Raw genomic sequence first — 18,269 nt, 5'->3', positions numbered from 1 at the left:
TGAAATTATACCGTCAAACTCAGGGTTTATTGTAAAACACACGGTAATGGGGGGAGCAGGAAAAGGGGCTGGGCCCAAGGAAAGAAACAATAAGCATCCAAAACACCCCTAAGCTAGACTAGCCTATTTTTTATTTTTTTTTATTTCACCTTTATTTAACCAGGTAGGCCAGTTGAGAACAAGTTCTCATTTGCAACTGCGACCTGGCCAAGATAAAGCATAGCAGTGTGAGCAGACAACACAGAGTTACACATGGAATAAACAATTAACAAGTCAATAACACAGTAGAAAACAAAGGGGGGAGTCTATATACAATGTGTGCAAAAGGCATGAGGAGGTAGACGAATGGTTACAATTTTGCAGATTAACACTGGAGTGATAAATGATCAGATGGTCATGTACAGGTAGAGATATTGGTGTGCAAAAGAGCAAGTAAATAAATAAAAACAGTCTGGGGATGAGGTAGGTGAAAATGGGTGGGCTATTTACCAATAGACTATGTACAGCAGTAGCGATCGGTTAGCTGCTCAGATAGCTGATGTTTGAAGTTGGTGAGGGAGATAAAAGTCTCCAACTTCAGCGATTTTTGCAATTCGTTCCAGTCACAGGCAGCAGAGTACTGGAACGAAAGGCGGCCAAATGAGGTGTTGGCTTTAGGGATGATCAGTGAGATACACCTGCTGGAGCGCGTGCTACGGATGGGTGTTGCCATCGTGACCAGTGAACTGAGATAAGGCGGAGCTTTACCTAGCATGGACTTGTAGATGACCTGGAGCCAGTGGGTCTGGCGACGAATATGTAACGAGGGCCAGCCGACTAGAGCATACAGGTCGCAGTGGTGGGTGGTATAAGGTGCTTTAGTGACAAAACGGATTGCACTGTGATAGACTGCATCCAGTTTGCTGAGTAGAGTGTTGGAAGCCATTTTGTAGATGGCATCGCCGAAGTCGAGGATCGGAAGGATAGTCAGTTTTACTAGGGTAAGCTTGGCGGCGTGAGTGAAGGAGGCTTTGTTGCGGAATAGAAAGCAGACTCTTGATTTGATTTTCGATTGGAGATGTTTGATATGAGTCTGGAAGGAGAGTTTGCAGTCTAGCCAGACACCTAGGTACTTATAGATGTCCACATATTCAAGGTCGGAACCATCCAGGGTGGTGATGCTAGTCGGGCATGCGGGTGCAGGCAGCGATCGGTTGAAAAGCATGCATTTGGTTTTACTAGCGTTTAAGAGCAGTTGGAGGCCACGGAAGGAGTGTTGTATGGCATTGAAGCTTGTTTGGAGGTTAGATAGCACAGTGTCCAATGACGGGCCGAAAGTATATAGAATGGTGTCGTCTGCGTAGAGGTGGATCAGGGAATCGCCCGCAGCAAGAGCAACATCATTGATATATACAGAGAAAAGAGTCGGCCCGAGAATTGAACCCTGTGGCACCCCCATAGAGACTGCCAGAGGATCGGACAGCATGCCCTCCGATTTGACACACTGAACTCTGTCTGCAAAGTAATTGGTGAACCAGGCAAGGCAGTCATCCGAAAAACCGAGGCTACTGAGTCTGCCGATAAGAATATGGTGATTGACAGAGTCGAAAGCTTTGGCAAGGTCAATGAAGACGGCTGCACAGTACTGTCTTTTATCGATGGCGGTTATGATATCGTTTAGTACCTTGAGTGTTGCTGAGGTGCACCCGTGACCGGCTATTTTAACAACAGCTAACTAACTAACTAAAAATACAGTGGGTGGTCCGCCCAGTTCTAACTAGTGTTTTTAACAAAGTCTACCTACGGGTAGTGTATGCCCATGGGCGACTTGTCTTGGTTTCCCCTTTTCCCACCAGCAATCAAACAAACACCATAACCAAAAACAATACTCACAGGAGATGACAAAGTGATTTGGAGGTGCTCAAACAAGAGGTTAAGACACAAAGAGAGAGTCAAACACAGAGATCTACATACATGTCATTTACAGAGAGATTGAGCTCTAGAGCAAACAACTGATGGGGTTTTTAAACCAAGGGAAAGGAACTGTGATAGGGAAGGAAACAGGAGGAGGTGTGTCTTCTGATTGATGATTGATTGTTGTCTGATTGGGGAGTGATGATTTTCACCTGTGAGGGGAGAAGGAGAGAAAAGAAACACACACAGGATACTTGTATCCGTAACATTGGTAAAGGAGGACATCAGGTGGATCCATGTCTGGGTGTTAGGCAGAACCTCTAGGTCCTGGAGAACAGGAGCAGAGTAAAAGGAACAGGGTGGGAGACAGACTTAAACCAGAAAACACACAGGTTACACTTTACTGTTTGAAAATTTGATGGATTTGTGTGGTGTTATAAATGGTATGTACCTTTCAACACTTTTAGAAGGTATAGCCTATCTCAAGCTGGTCCCACTCCAACTCAGAGCAGTGACAATCAGACTGATCTGAACTCACAGGTTCTGGTGGATGGGATACCTCCTGGGGGGCTCGGACAGTCGATGGTCCTAAAGTCATTTGGAGAGATAAATTGAAGAGGTACATTTTTATAAGCTCAGCATAACTATAATTTCTTGCTTTCTCAAATGTCAACCAAAGCTTAACATACTTTGTCTATTGGGCTTCACTGAAGTATAGGGTGTCAGGGCTTTCAGTGGTTGACTGTCCAACTGTAGAAGATTGTTGGCTTCCACCGAGGTAACCCTAGGAAGACAGATCAAAATAAGTGTTAGGGAAACTAAAACTAGCTTCAGTGTCAGGTATGCGTAAATGGCTGTCAGGGATTCAGGTGCAGGAGAGCAAATATTGGGTAGCAAACAGAGACTTTTATTTAGGCGAACCAAAAGCACACGGCACAACTAAAACGAAATACAATACGGGTTGACATAACCCAGCGCAACAGTCTAACATGCAGATACATGGAACAGAATAAACAATGCCACACAAAGACATGGGGAAACATAGGGTTAAATACACAACACAATTAGGGAAATGAGAACCATGTGTGTGGGAAAACGAGACAAAACAAATGGAAAATGGATCGGCGATGGCTAGAAGACCGGCGACGTCGACCTCCGAACACCGCCCGAACAAGGAGAGGCATCGACTTCGGCAGAAGTCGTGACGTTCAGGTTATTTTCTGTGAAAATGCAAATAGTTATTATCTGTGATTTTTTATATTCACCTTAAAACCTGTATGGGATAGGGGGCAGCATTTTCATGTTTGGATGAAAAGCGTGCCCAGAGTAAACTACCTGCTGCTCAGGCCCAGAAGCGAATATATGCATATTATTAGTAGATTTGGATAGAAAACACTCTGTTTCTAAAAGTGTTTGAATGATGTCTGTGACTATAACAGAACTCATATGGCAGGCGTAAACCTGAGAAAATCCAACCAGAAAGTGGGAAATCTGAGGTTTGTAGTTTTTCAACTCATTGCCTATCCAATATACAGTGTCTATGGGGTCATATTGCACTTCCTAAGGCTTCCACTAGATGTCAACAGTCTTGTTTCAGGCTTCTACTGTGAAGGAGGAGCGAATAAGAGCTATTTCAATCAGGTGTCTGGCAGAAGGCCATGAGCTGGTCACGAGCGTAGCCGTGAGAGTGACCTGCGTTCCATTGCATTTCTAAAGACAAAGGAATTGTCTGGTTGATACATTATTGAAGATTTATGATAAAAATATCCCAACGATTGATTCTATACATTGTTTGACCTGTTTCTACAAACTGTAATATAACTTTTTGGACTTTGTCTGAACTTTCGCCTGGCCTTGCGAGTTTGGATTTGTGAACAAAACGCGCTAACAAAAGGAGGTATTTGGATATAAATGATGGACTTTATTGAGGAACTAGGATTCCTGGGAGTGCATTCTGATGAAGATCAAAGTTAAGTGAATATTTATAATGCTATTTCTGATTTTTACTGACTCCACAACATGGCAGGTATCTGTATGGGTTGTTTTTGTGTCTGAGCGCTGTACTCAGATTATTGCATGGTGTGCTTTTCCGTAAAGCTTTTTTGAAATCTGACACAGCAGTTGCATTAAGGAGAAGTATATCTTTAATTCTGTGCATAACACTTGTATCTTTTATCAAAGTTTATGATGAGTATTTCTGCAAATTGATGTGGCTCTCTGCAAATTCGTTGGATATTTGAGGCGCAACATTACTGAACACAACACGCCAATGTAAACTGAGATTTTTGGATTTAAATATGAACTTTATTGAACAAAACATACATGTATTGTGTAACATGAAGTCCTATGAGTGTCATCTGATGAAGATCAAAGGTTAGTGATTCATTTTATCTCCATTTCTGCTTTTGTGACTCCTCTCTTTGGCTGGAAAATGGCTGTATGTTTTTTTGTGACTAGGCTCTGACCTAGCATAATCATATGGTGTGCTTTCGCTGTAAAGCCTTTTTGAAATCGGATACAACGGGTAGATTAACAAGAAGGTAAGCTTTAATTTGGTGTATTGCACTTGTGAATGTATGAAAGTTAAATATTTCTTTAAAATATTTTTGAATTTCACGCTCTGCCTTTTCAGCGGATGTTGTCGAGGTGTTCCGCAAGTTAACAGATGGTGACCCCAGCTAGGAATGAAAGAGCAGCGAGGTTTCCCAGGTCTCGGCTTCCTTTCGTCCTTCTTCCAAACCAAGTAATTTGCCTGGATGTAGTAGCACTTGGTCCCCTTCTTGACTCTGCTCCGGTAGCTCTCCTTCTGTTTTTCTTTCGCCTTGACAATGTTCAGTCTCACCTTAATTGATAACAGGAATTAATGCAATTATATTTCATATTACAAATACATTTCTTACATATCTCTTGGAGAGCCAGAAAATAAATTAATAGCGGACAATCATTTTTACCTCCACATCCTTCTCAGTCGGTGCCTGAAGGTGGTCCACGAAGGTTTTTCCGATCTGGTTCGACAACTTAAAATGTTACCCCTTTTTTTCCTCCCCAATTGCGTGGTATCCAATGGGTAGTTACAGTGTTGTCTCATTGCTGCAACTCCCATACAGAGTCGGGAGAGGCGAAGGCCAAGACACAACCCAGCCAAGCCGCACTTCTTCTTGACCCAATGCCCACTTAACCCACGAGCCAACCACACCAATGTGTCGGGGGAAACACTGTGCACCTGGCAACCGTGTCAGCGTGCATTGACACCGGCCAGCCACAGGAGTCACTAGTGCGCAATGGGACAAGGACCTCACTGCCGGCCAAACCCTCCCCTAACCTGGGCAACACTAGGCCAATTGTGCGCCGGCCCATGGGTCTACCGGTTGCGGACTCTAACCCAGAATCTCTAGTGGCACAGCTAGCACTGTGATGCAGTTCTTAGACCACTGCACCACTCAGGAAGATCTGAAAGTATGTTATACAAAAATGTCAATAGACAAACACAAAGTAAATACCAAATTGAAAAACTACAGTATATGCAATAATTGTATATACAATTGCATTGTTTACCTCAGTCAACAGCTGCTGCTCCTGTCCGTACTCGGTGGAGGCCTGGATGCTGTTGTGTGCAAAGAGAATTACCTTCAGGTTGTTCTCCCACCATTCCTGGTACCAATCAAGGGACTTTCTCATGTCTTGAAGGTCTGGTTGGTCCATTCACCAAACCTGGAGAAGGGGGTAGGAAAGCCATATCTATTGACAATGTAAGATATTGAAATATGTCTGATTATGTACCATGGAAAAACAAATAAAACAAACCATTGGTGACAGAATATAACCTATAACATCCATACCTTGTTCCAGCGTTCATGACCTCGGTCACTCAAGATGACCTCAGGAGAACCATGGCCTTGACAGTCTCGTCCTTGATGGGTATCATACAAAACAAAAATCTATTTTTGGTTCCAAGCACCCTTTTAAATGGGTTACAGAAGGGAATTTAGAGTTAAGCACGTACTCTTCCTTTATTGACCTTGATAGGTATTGCCTCCACCCACTTGGTAAAGTGATTGGTCGCCGTCAGACACCAGCTGCTGCCATTCCTGGATTTCGTGAAGGGTCCGATGAGGTCCACCCCTAACATTTAAAGTGTTAGAAAGAAGATTACTTTATTCTGTGTCATACAGTATGCAGATTTTCATATTTGTAAGGACACACACACACACACACACACCCCCACACAATAATATTGAACTCCGCTGTGGTCAAATAAAGCAACCATTACAAAACAACTTATCAGGGCAAAATCTGAATTGGGACACTTACCGATCATGTGCATTGGTGAAACAACTTTGATGTGCTTCAACTCTGGCGCCACAGTCTTCGCACTATGAAACTTCTGGCTGGCTTGACAGGGTACTGACCTTTAAGCAAAAAGTGTCAAATTGAAACATTTTGTGCTCTCTGATATGACATTCATTGAAATCATAATAATTTCAGATATAATAAATGTGATTGATAAACAAAAGATTATTTCAATTGCCCGGCTGTCCACCTCCTTGACAATTCCTCGTCAGAAGAATCGTAGGTTGATTTTGGCAATCATGTGCTTCACTCCGAAATGGCCAGCATGCATCTCGGTCAGCACGGCTTCCTTCTCCTCCTTAGTAAACATCACCCTGCTGTGTGGTTGGCCATCCTTCCTCCGTAAGGTAGATATGATTGACTAACAAGTTGGAAGAGAAGAGTTGTTGAAATACTCAAGTCTAAGTACAATTGCACTGCTGTCTTTCTCTCTCTCTCTGTCTGCCTTCCACTCTCTTCCCACCTCTCTGTTTCTCTCTCTCTCTCTCTCTCTGCCTTCCACTCTCTTCCCACCCCTCTCTCTCTCTGTCTGCCTTCGACTTTCTTCCCACCTCTGTTTCTCTCTCTCTCTCCGTCTGCCTTCGACTTTCTTCCCACCTCTGTTTCTCTCTCTCTCTCCGTCTGCCTTCCACTCTCTTCCCACCTGTTTCTCTCTCTCTCTCTCTGTCTGCCTTCCACTCTCTTCCCACCTGTTTCTCTCTCTCTCACTGTCTGCCTTCCACTCTCTTCCCACCTGTTTCTCTCTCTCACTGTCTGCCTTCCACTCTCTTCCCACCTGTTTCTCTCTCTCTCACTGTCTGCCTTCCACTCTCTTCCCACCTGTTTCTCTCTCTCTCACTGTCTGCCTTCCACTCTTCCCACCTGTTTCTCTCTCTCACTGTCTGCCTTCCACTCTCTTCCCACCTGTTTCTCTCTCTCTCACTGTCTGCCTTCCACTCTCTTCCCACCTGTTTCTCTCTCTCTCACTGTCTGCCTTCCACTCTCTTCCCACCTGTTTCTCTCTCTCACTGTCTGCCTTCCACGCTCTTCCCACCTGTTTCTCTCTCTGACTGTCTGCCTTCCACTCTCTTCCCACATGTTTCTCTCTCTCTCACTGTCTGCCTTCCACTCTCTTCCCACCTGTTTCTCTCTCTGTCTAGTGAAGACACCTAGTTAATTAAAGGCATTTGGAATGACCATAATTGCTTACACCTATCCATTTGATTGATCAGGTTTAATAACTTATAGCTAGACACCTCAATATGAGAGACATAACTATATCAGTGGAAGCTGCTGAGGGGAGGACGGCTAATAATAATGGCTGAAATTGAGTCAATGGAATGGTATCAACCACATGGAAACATGTTTGATATCATTCCATTAACTCCATTCCAGACATTATTATGACCCATTGTCCCCTCAGCAGCCTCCAATGTACTATATGTATAGCTAGCAACATGCAGATGACCAACGAGCTAGATGGAAAATGGTTGTTGAAAAATGGTTGTGCATGGCTAAATCTGTCCAGTTATCTAATAGAAGTGAACTGCTTAACGTTACCCTGAATTGTGACATTTTCTGAATGTTGCGCCTCTTGTCGAGATCAGTGGTGCCTTCATAGTACTTCACCTGGTTGGAAATATAAAAGAAAACCTCCTTCAGGGATGCCATTGAAGTGCAAGCTACATACAAACAGATTGCTTGTCACGCCCTAACCTTAGCAAGCCTTTTTATGTCTCTATTTTGGTTTGGTCAGGGTGTGATTTGGGTGGGAATTCTATGTTCTTTATTTCTGGCAGAGTCTGGTTCCCAATCAGAGGCAGCTGTCTATCGTTGTACTTAGGCAGCCCTTTCCCTCCTTCTGTGTGGGATCTTGTTCTTTGTTGGTGTGCAGGTAGTTTGCAGAACGAAGCTGTTGAGGCGTTGTATTCTTTATTGTTTTGTCTTTTCTAAAGTTTCACTTTGTTAATAAATTATGTGGAACTCAAAGAACGCTGGGCCTTGGTCTCATCCTTCCGACGACACCCATTACAAAGCTACAATAACATTTACAGTAGCTAGCTAACGTTAGCAAAAGAAAACTGTCTGGCTAGCTAGGAAAGTAGATGACAGGCCCCTAAAAGACTAGGGCTGGCCCGGTCTTTGGCCATGCACACCAGCGGTGGGGTTGACATCAAAAGAAAGATGCAAATGCAAAAAAGTACAACATACCTACTGTAAAATATGGTTATTTTGCCTTCACTGGTCCTGGGGCCCTAATTGTTAAGGTCAATGACACATTTTGAGAGATTAAGTGAAAAGAAATTTCTACACATTTGTACAAGTTAATAAAAACGAAATAAAATAGTCATTGCAGAAGTACTCACCCCTTTGTTAAGGCAAGCTTAAATTAGTTCAGGAGTAAAATGTTAAAAAAAAAAAAGGTTACATGGACTGAAATAAGAGGTTGACATGATTTCTAAATGACTACCCCTTCCTCTGTCCCCCATACATACAACACCTGTAAGGTCCCTCAGTCAAGTATTGCATTTAAAGAGCAGATTCAACTAAAGAGATCAGGAACCTTTCGAAAGCCTCATAAAGAAGGGCAGTGATTGTTAAATGAGTAAGAATAACAAATCAGACATTGAGTATCACTTAAAGCATGGTCAAGTTAATAATTGCGTTATGGATGATGTATTAAACCACCCAGACATCACTATGAGGCCATTGACGATTTTAAAACAGCTACGGAGTTCAATGGCTGTGATGGGAAAAAACTGAGGATTAATCAACAACATTGTTGTGACTCCACAATAATTACCTAAATGACAGATATATATATATATATATATATCAAAACATGCAACAAGGCACTAAAGTAATACTGCAAATAAACACGGCAAAGGAACACACTTTTTGGCCTAAATGCAAAGCCTTATGTTTGGGGCAAATCCAACACAACACATCACAGAGTAAACTGCCTTATTGTCCAGCATGGTGGTGGCTGCATCATGGTATGGGTATGCTTGATATCGGCAAAGACTGGAGTGTTTTTCAGGATAAAAAGAAACGGGATAGACTGCTTCAGTCTGCTTTACACCAGACACTTGGAGAGTAATTCACCTTCCAGCAGGACGATAACCTACAACACAATGCCAAATCTACATTGGAGTTGCTTACCATGAAGACAGTGAATGTTCCTGAGTGGCCTAGTTTCAATTATGACTTAAATCTGTTTGAATCTACTTTGTAACACAATACAATGTGAAGAAATCCAAGGGGCGTGAATATTTATGATACCCACTGTATTTGTCCCAGGTCTGATATTTGCATTTTACTGCTAAATGATTAATCATATCACCTCTGAGAGACAGGAAGAGCAGCAGGCTGTGAAGAGTAATGAATCATGTGAAGAGATGTGTCAAACTACCGCTGATGAGGTAACATTTATTATTACTTTCCCCTCCTCAGAGACTGTGTGGTGGAGGGATTCATGATGAAAGCTATCAATGACTTGAACAACAGATCTGTTTAGGATCAGCTAATCAACGGTGTATCGGATTTACACAGGCCATAGAATCATATATATGCATTCATACACACGTAAGAAACGCACACAGAGAAACACACACCATTTGTCTCCTGAGAGGATCGAGTTACCCTGGCTCTGTGACCAGTAGCTTATTAAACATGAAGTTGAACAGGTTTCCTACAGGAGTACAGACCTCCCTCCACTTACTACTCTCTCCTCTACTTACCCTCCTCCCTTTCTCTTCTCTCCTCACCTCTTTTTCTCTTCTCTTCCAGCCTCTCCTTTACTTTCCATGTAGCTGTGCTGGCATTATATTAAAAACTAAAACGAAGAAAGTTGAAGCCTATCATCTGGTCGCTCCAGCACTCTATTTGATCACAATCGCAGACAGGAAGTAAAATCCAGCAACATACAGTATTTACCCAAGGAAGTTCTGGAATGGATGGCTGCTGGGAACACAGTCCTGTTGTGTTGTGACAGACTGAAGCTCAGGTGTGTATGGTGCCTAACTGTGGTCTGTGATGACATTGATGCAGAGTGCCTGGTGTTCTGTTTTATGGATTGAATGAACAGTGAAGAGTAAGATAAAAAATATATAAAAAATTAAACCACAGCGCCACCTGATGGAGAGGGAGAGATCGAGAGAGAGAGAGAGGAAATAATAAAAGATGACAAGGGCAAATGGATATCATTGTAACAATAAGTAGAGGTTTGCTCCTAGATGAAGTTTGCATGCAGTTTTAAAAGTGTTAAATACATGCTTTGGCTCAGTAAACCATTATCAGTGAAATAACAGAGAACATACAAAAATCAACATAAATAGAATGAACTCTCATCCATAAAGTAAACCCTCGTGTCCAACCCCTCCCCCCCACCCCACCTATAGAATCTAAAACCACTCTCATGTCCTATAATCTCATTAATTGACAGCTCTAATTGCCGAAGACCCCTCATTTGCTTTGAGGCTGCTGCATGTGACTCTGATCTCCTCTGAATGTATGTGCTCTCTATCTCATTCCTGGAACTCCTGTCTTCTTCTCCTCTCAGGTCTATGAAGGTCACATCAATTCCCTGTGTCCCATCCAGTCACAGAGCCTCTCCTTCATGCTAACACCCCCAGTCAGTAGGCCCATTAGCAGCCTGCAGACAGGAAGACCTGAGTCCAGCAGACACTTTACTGATCAGATTAGGGCTGAAATTGCATTAGTCTGAATAGGAGAGACTGTTGAGAGTGTTGACTGACCACCGTACTTCCCTTGCTACTGAGATCATATGGCCAGGATCAGTGAAGGCACACTCAACATCTTCATCTGAAGAGGGGAGATATTAACTGAATATCTTCAATAAAGAAAGGAAAAATCTGCCTTTTCCCCCTAAATTCAGTACCAATTCTGACCACTGGGAGGGGCAAGATGACTAATTTTGAGTCAGTATAATACAAATAACTCCAGTTTTGTCCTAATTCCTCACAGTATGATGAAGCCTAGATTAGATTCCAGATCAGATGGGCCCCACAGAGAGACACTGGAGACACTGGAGCGTGGATAGGATACGGATGTGTGTATTGTGCCCATCATCTTCTCCTCTTCATAGTGACCTCAGTAAACCCGTACTGGCTTGGCAATGGGTTACCCTACTTGGCACTGTGACTTCCTGCTGGGAAGAAGTGTAAAGCTACAGTAGCTGCTATAATATTTTCAGTGTCATGCATTCTAAATGAGATTTCCCAAGAAAAAATGTAGCCTCTCTGGCTGAGAAAGCGCTCTGCTACACGCACACATAAACCCATTTACTTCAACTGTTCAGTATGGCAGGCAGTGAAATACAAAGCCATTACATTAGAGGTATGACTGTAGAAGTGGTGTAAAGTACTTAGAGAAAATATTTTACAGTTTTTTTCCAACTGCTTTACACACAAAATCTTTTCATGTCACACGATTTTTGAAACCTCACTCAAAGTGCAAAACTACACACCAAATATCCAAAACCATAAGCTATTTCACAGCGTTTGACTCAGTTGTCAATTGCATAAAACAATTATCTACCTAAAACACAAAAATCGAACAGGAAGTGACTTGCTTTCCTTTTCCAAACACAACCAATCAAAATGCTACACTTATTCACCAGGTCACACACACACACACACACCTCAGATGTGCAAACACTAATAGCTTAACTGATCACTAACCAATCACTGCTTTACTGTAGTATAGGCCTATAAATAGGTCAAAAGGTTAGATTACCTGTTTTGAACAATGGATGACAACAATGGACAGAGAGCAAGAGGAGTAGGAGGGAGAGGAAGAGGACAAGGGCAAAGAGAAGGAAGGAGAGCCATCTCTGATGAGATTAGGGCAAAACTTGTTGATCATGTGATCAACCACGGTTTGACCATGAGAGAGGCTGGACTGAGAGTCCAGCCCAAATTGAGTCGATTTACAGTGGCGTCCATAATTCGAACCTTCGGAAATGAGAACAGGTATGCAACTATCTAATGACTATTTTAGCATTACAGCAATGTACTGTAAAATACATATGACTGCATAAACATTTGTAACTCTCAGCCATCCATTTACTGCACTGCATTGAATGAATGAGGTTGGTTATCATGCTGTACTACATTTTTTTGTACAGTATGCTGAACACATACTGTGTTTGAATTCTGTACAGAGTGGAAAGGCAAAGACATCATGGAGGACGAGGACGCTTGTTTACAGATGTACAAGAGACTGCAATTATAAATATGGTCTATGTGGGGACATAGAGATTGCTCTGTCTAAGGTTGGATACGCCATGCTAGGAGATACTTCCCTCGATGTTTGGCAAGAGAAAACGTATCCTGTGATGTGGACGAAGTATTGTGGCCAGACTCAGGCCGGAGAAGCGATGAAGCGTAGCTTAGCACTGGTGATCCCGCCCACCAATTCCTGGACTGAACCCCCGGGACCCCACACACACAAATTGTGTTCTTTACTGTATTCTAAAGAATATACTTTTGGTTTACATAAATATTTTCTGTTTCTACATTGCATTGTTGTTTACAGTGTACTTGTTACCCCACTCAGCAGATGACTTTCACTGTAGAACATTGTATTGAAATGTAGATATAAGCCTATGAAAGACCAAAGAGCTTTAGATGTAGAACAGTGTTTACATGGTATATCCAGAAATGTACTATTATGAAAGCAGTGTTTGACATTTGATGCAAATGCTTCATTCTGACATGTGTTTATGGCATTTTGAATGCGGTGTTACATTTTGAAGGAGATGTGAGGCATTTTGCATTTTGTGTGTGCAGTTTTGGGAATTGTGTGTAGAGTTTTGAAAAAAAGGAGACAGTTTTGAAAACTTGTGTAAGCAGTTGGAAAAAAACTGTCAAATACTTAAGTAGTTTTTGGGGCTATCTGTACATTACACTTCATATGTTTGACTACTTTTACTTTCACTCCACTACATTCCTAAAGACAATATGTACTTTTTCCTCCCATACATTTTCGCTGACATCCAAAGCTCCTTACATTTTGAATGCTCAGATGGGACAGCCCGAGCATTCGAAATACACTGTGTTGTCATCCCTACTGCCTCTGATCTGGCGGACTCACTAAACACAAATACTGTGTTTGGAAATTATGTCTGTGTTGGAGTTGTCCGTAAATAAATAAAAAGAAAATCATACTGACTGTTTTCCTTAATATAAGGAATTTGATGTAAAAGTAAAAAGTAAATACTATACTCAGGTATGACAATTTAGTATTTTCCCACACTGTACTTAAGTACACTTAAAACCAACCACTTTTAGACTTTTGGTATTTTATTTTACTCAAGTATGACAATTTGGGTACTTTTTCCACCTCTGCCGTAGAGGAGATTCAACAAGACACTCAGGGAGGGCTGCAGCCAAACAGTCACACAGAAGTCATCTGTAGGCCCTGTAAAGAGCACCAGAGGATCTAACATACTATATACCCCCTGTCCTCTGCTATCATCAGGCTGATTCCTCGTGGTGATTTTCAGGCAGAGCTCTATGAGGGCATGGGTAATACAATAACACACTGTCTTTGAACTACAGTCAGTAAAGCGTTTCAAATAGACGAGGCTGTCTGCTTGGAATCTGCTAGCAGCATCTGCATAGAAAGATCTAGAGGTTGAGGGATGGGGGGAGGACAGCAGCAGATCGTCATGCAGTGACAACGTGCTTCTACATCTGCTTGGCTTGTTGTTTGGTGTTTGAGGCTGGGTTTCTGTATAAGCACTTTTACATCTGATGTAAAATGGGCTTTATAAATAAATGTGATTTGATTTCGATTTGACTGTTTCTGGAACACGCTGTGGAGAAACATCTGCATAAACAGCATGAATATGAATTTTAATGACATTGATGCCACACTCAGAAGAAAAGGAAGGAAAAATAAAATCTATTGAAGAATGAATATGGAAATGAAAACAGAGATAAAAGGAGTCACAGGGGGCATCTGCTGTCCATTGAGGGAAACGCGGCACTGTCAATCTACCCAGCAGGCACGCCGAGGGAGACAGTTTACAAAACAGAGCTCCAAGCACTATGTGTAAACTCTACAAGTCTCCTCATTCCCTCAGCCTAGCCTGTCCCATATTGTTGGAGGTGGAGGTTAATTAAGCAAGTATAAGCTGGAGGTTAAGCAAGTACTGCTCAGAAAATTATACAGACAGACATAAATATTGCAACCTTACTGGGTTGCTGTTCTTCAGCTCAGGTCAAAGTTTGAGAGAATACATCAGAGTTTACCATACCCCCATGTTAAATTCTGTATATTCAAACAGAACTGGCCCATAGTGTATATACAGTGGCAAGTTCACAGACTCCCAGCACAGACCTTTAACACTATCGGAAGAAAAAGGGATGACTCATTAACCCTTCATGGCCCTCCTCTCTCTCTCTCTGAGAGCCCCCCAGGACCTAGTCAACCATCTCTTAATGAGCAACGATCACATGGACCACGTTTCATTATGCATGAGCTCTTAACCCTTACAGGAGCTGAGAGGATGAAAATGCTTCCCCAGTAGCAAGGAACTATTTCAGCATGCTGTGTTTTGGTTGTAGTCCTAATGAATTCAGGAATTAATTGAATGGGGGGAGGGTTAGATGGTAATGGGTCAGGTAAAGTCTAGTAGTGAAGGAAGCTTTTACATTACAACCATTTCAATCACTTTTCAGAGCTAAAGGGAAAGAAAAAAGAGAGACAGACAGAGAGAGAGAAAGTTTCACTATTTCTATGTCCAGCAGGTGTCACTACTTGACCACTAGTCTAACCTTTTGGCCCCTAACATCAGCTCATAGGTCTAGTCCTGCCCTGCTCACACCCACAGCACTATCACCACCTTATATGATGTCACATCAATAACAACATGGGATATAGCAATAACAACACATTTTCAGGTTTCTATCCTGGATATGTAACTGTAGAACATATGTATTAGTTGCACAACATATGTTTATCAGATGGTAAAACTTCTTGATGCACCCACCCCGTTAGCGGGATCATTTGTCAACATCTGCTGAATTGCAGAGCGACAAATTCAAAATAAATTACTAAAAATATTTAATTTTCATGAAATCACAAGTGCAATATAGCAAAACACAGCTTAGCTTGTTGTTAATCCACCTGGCGTGTCCGATTTCAATAAAGCTTTTCGGCAAAAGCATACCAAGCGTTTATGTAAGGACACCTCTCTCAGTAGACAAAACATTACAAACAGCTAGCAGCCAAGTAGATTGGTCACGAAAGTCAGAAAAGCAATAAATTAAATTGCTTACCTTTGATGATCTGAGGATGTTTGCACTCACGAGACTCCCAGTTACACAATAAATGTTCCTTTTGCTCCATAAAGATTATTTTTATATCCAAAATACCTCCATTGGGTTGGCGCGTTATGTTCAGAAATCCACAGGATCGAGCGGTCACGACATTGCAGACAGAAATTCAAAATAGTATCCGTAAAGTTCGTAGAAACATGTCAAACGTTTTTATAATCAATCCTCAGGTTGTTTTTACAATATATAATCGATAATATTTCAACCGGGACTGTAGCTTCTTCAATAGGAGAGAGATATGTCTGCTCCAAGCTGTTGCGTATGAAAAATGCTGCTGGCACCCAGCCATCCACTGACGCGAAGTGATCTTTCTCGCTCATTTTTCAAAATAGAAGCCTGAAACTATGTCTAAAGACTGTTCACACCACGGGGAAGCCATAGGAAAATGAATCTGGTTGATATCCCTTTAAATGGAGTGAAGGCAGGCAATGGAACAGAGAGCTTTCATGAAAAACAGCACTTCCGGGTTGGATTTTTCTCAGGTTTTCGCCTGCAATATCAGTTCTGATATACTCACAGACAATAGACAGTTTTGAAAACTTTAGAGTGTTTTTCATCCAAACATCAAAATACTGCCCCCTACACTCAACAGGTTTTGTTAACCATAACGTATCATTGTTGTACAATAAATCTCTCTGTGTGAAGATCAACAAATCAACCAATACAATTATTTTATAAAGTCCTTTTTACATCATCAGTTGTCACAAAGATTACACTTCATCTCTGGGATGTCATCTACCCATATGTCCCACTTCTCTTCTCCTCCCTCCCATCCTTCCAGCCCTCCATCCCTACCCTCCACCAACACTTCTTCATATCAGCCATGTTATCGCATTTACACACTCAGCCCACATGCAATCAGCCACAACACAGCATCAGCATAGGCATGAATCAAACATGAGAAACTCATCCTGTGAGCATGTACATGGGCGTGTTCGAGCGGATCCCTTTTGTCAAGTTTTTCAAAGTGTGTTGCATTATGGGGGTAAAAATTCTCCGACTTGCGCCTACATGTCGACTGCATTGCCTTTACATGTGATCAAAGGTCATTCACTTTTGACTGCAAGTTTCTGTTGCTCTTTATCAGCTTCATCCCGCAGCAATCGCCTGCATTGTGGAAGGCTCTATTGTCAACCAATCATTAGAGTGTTTTTGTTTGACCCACGGCCACCCCACGCGAATGTGACCAAAGACATGACTGAAACAGGAACCAATTTCTTGTAGGCTTTGCAGTGGATAGCCTATATACAAATGAATATGATATTTGAGGCTCTCTCTCAGTAATTGATTGTACAAGGAACACACAGTTTGTGAGTGTCTGACATGGGGGGGTTGGGGACATGTTTATTTCAACATTATACAGAACATTTTTTTTAAACAACGACAAGACTGCAATGTTGATTTGAGTCTTGCTGTCGGAAAACCATTAGTGTCAGACTTCTGGCTGTTGCAGATGAATCGGCCTGAGCGACAATTAAATAAACGTGTTGTGCACAAAAGTGATGACTAAAGTGTCTTATTAGGAATTTTCAAATCTGTCTTCTCTATGTGGCCGTGTATGGAAATGGTCTTTCTGGGCCAGGAAACTGCAGTAGCAAACTGTAGGAGCAGTAGAAACCGTGCTTCTAGACCGGAACCCTGACTCCTGTCTATAGTCAGTTGCTTTCACCTTACCACTCAAACTCATTCCATGGCTGTGGTCCAAACACTTAAAAGACACACCCTATCCCCTCAGTGGTGTAGTGGAGGTGTGCTGTCCCAGAAGTGGACACTTCTGATGACGTATCATGACGTCTGACGAGTATACACTTGCAGGGCGAGGGGTGAGGGGAGAAGGAATGATTTTTAATGGACTACACTTGGCCGGAAATGTGTCACTCCTTCATCCCGTGATGATTGTGTTTTCAGCCACCGCTGGCTTGTGGGTGCTTTATATGCGCTACATTCAATTACGAGAGCATGTCTACTTATATGAAATATATAATTATTAATATACGCCTACTGTATGATAGCTAGCAAATGAATTAGCTAACTAACGTTAGCCTGCCTAGCTGGAACTTCTGAAGAAGGAAAATGTTTTATTTCTACAATTTCCAAAAGATAACCAAACAAAAACAAATGTACTTATCAGGTAGTAGCAACATTTCAGACTTATTTGCATTTGTTTTTACTTACACTTCTATGTTGACTTCTCCATTGATGTTGTTTTGAAGTTTTCTGAGACTTTCCTTAGCGGATGAACAATTGTTGCAAATTGAATTATGGGGAGTTTCAGGCCCCAGAGCGAACATAACTGTTCACTCGCAAAGCCGACTAAAAACGAGGGCTGAGGAACTTACGTTGCAAACTTCCCTTGCTTGGCTAATCATTTGGACCACCCTCCAAGATGGCGATGGGGATTCCCCCAAGGGCATAAGGTGAGGGTAAGTGGACGAGGGCGTGTCTTTTAAGTGTTTGGACCGCAACCCATGCCTCCATGTGAGAGAGGACTAAGGACCCCTGGCTGTTGAGCTGCCCTATGAAGTGCCAGATGAAATATTCATCCTCTGTATTTATAATGGAGAAGATGCTGCTGCTGCTTCCACCTCAGGCTAACTGTATAACCAAGATACAGACAAAATGTTTTGAAACTCCAATCAAATCACCACCACAAAGCATTCTGCTGGAATGCACTTGGTCAAG

General features: G+C 42.1%; 2 long non-coding RNA genes across 3 annotated transcripts; both read right to left on the bottom strand.

The window, feature by feature from the left end:
• Positions 1-2,084: 2,084 nt before the first annotated feature.
• On the bottom strand, positions 2,085-3,254 carry LOC112262302. Its single transcript, XR_002955323.2, has 3 exons — positions 2,583-3,254; positions 2,345-2,481; positions 2,085-2,220 (listed from the first exon to the last, which is right to left on the bottom strand). It is a non-coding gene; the product is annotated as an uncharacterized LOC112262302 (long non-coding RNA).
• A 2,276-nt stretch (positions 3,255-5,530) lies between these two features.
• LOC112261694 lies at positions 5,531-17,978 on the bottom strand. 2 transcript variants are annotated; one of them, XR_002955190.2, is made up of 7 exons: positions 17,763-17,978; positions 7,783-7,851; positions 6,434-6,604; positions 6,205-6,302; positions 5,897-6,015; positions 5,733-5,803; positions 5,531-5,604 (listed from the first exon to the last, which is right to left on the bottom strand). It is a non-coding gene; the product is annotated as an uncharacterized LOC112261694 (long non-coding RNA). The 2 variants fall into 2 exon arrangements; XR_006084556.1 differs by lacking the exon at positions 17,763-17,978 and adding an exon at positions 9,963-10,469.
• Between the last annotated feature and the right edge of the window lie 291 nt (positions 17,979-18,269).

This window comes from Oncorhynchus tshawytscha, linkage group LG11 (genome assembly GCF_018296145.1).
Source record: "Oncorhynchus tshawytscha isolate Ot180627B linkage group LG11, Otsh_v2.0, whole genome shotgun sequence".
NCBI lineage: Eukaryota > Metazoa > Chordata > Actinopteri > Salmoniformes > Salmonidae > Oncorhynchus > Oncorhynchus tshawytscha.
Note: the sequence above shows the minus strand (reverse complement) of the source record. Positions and strands in the feature narration are given on the sequence as shown.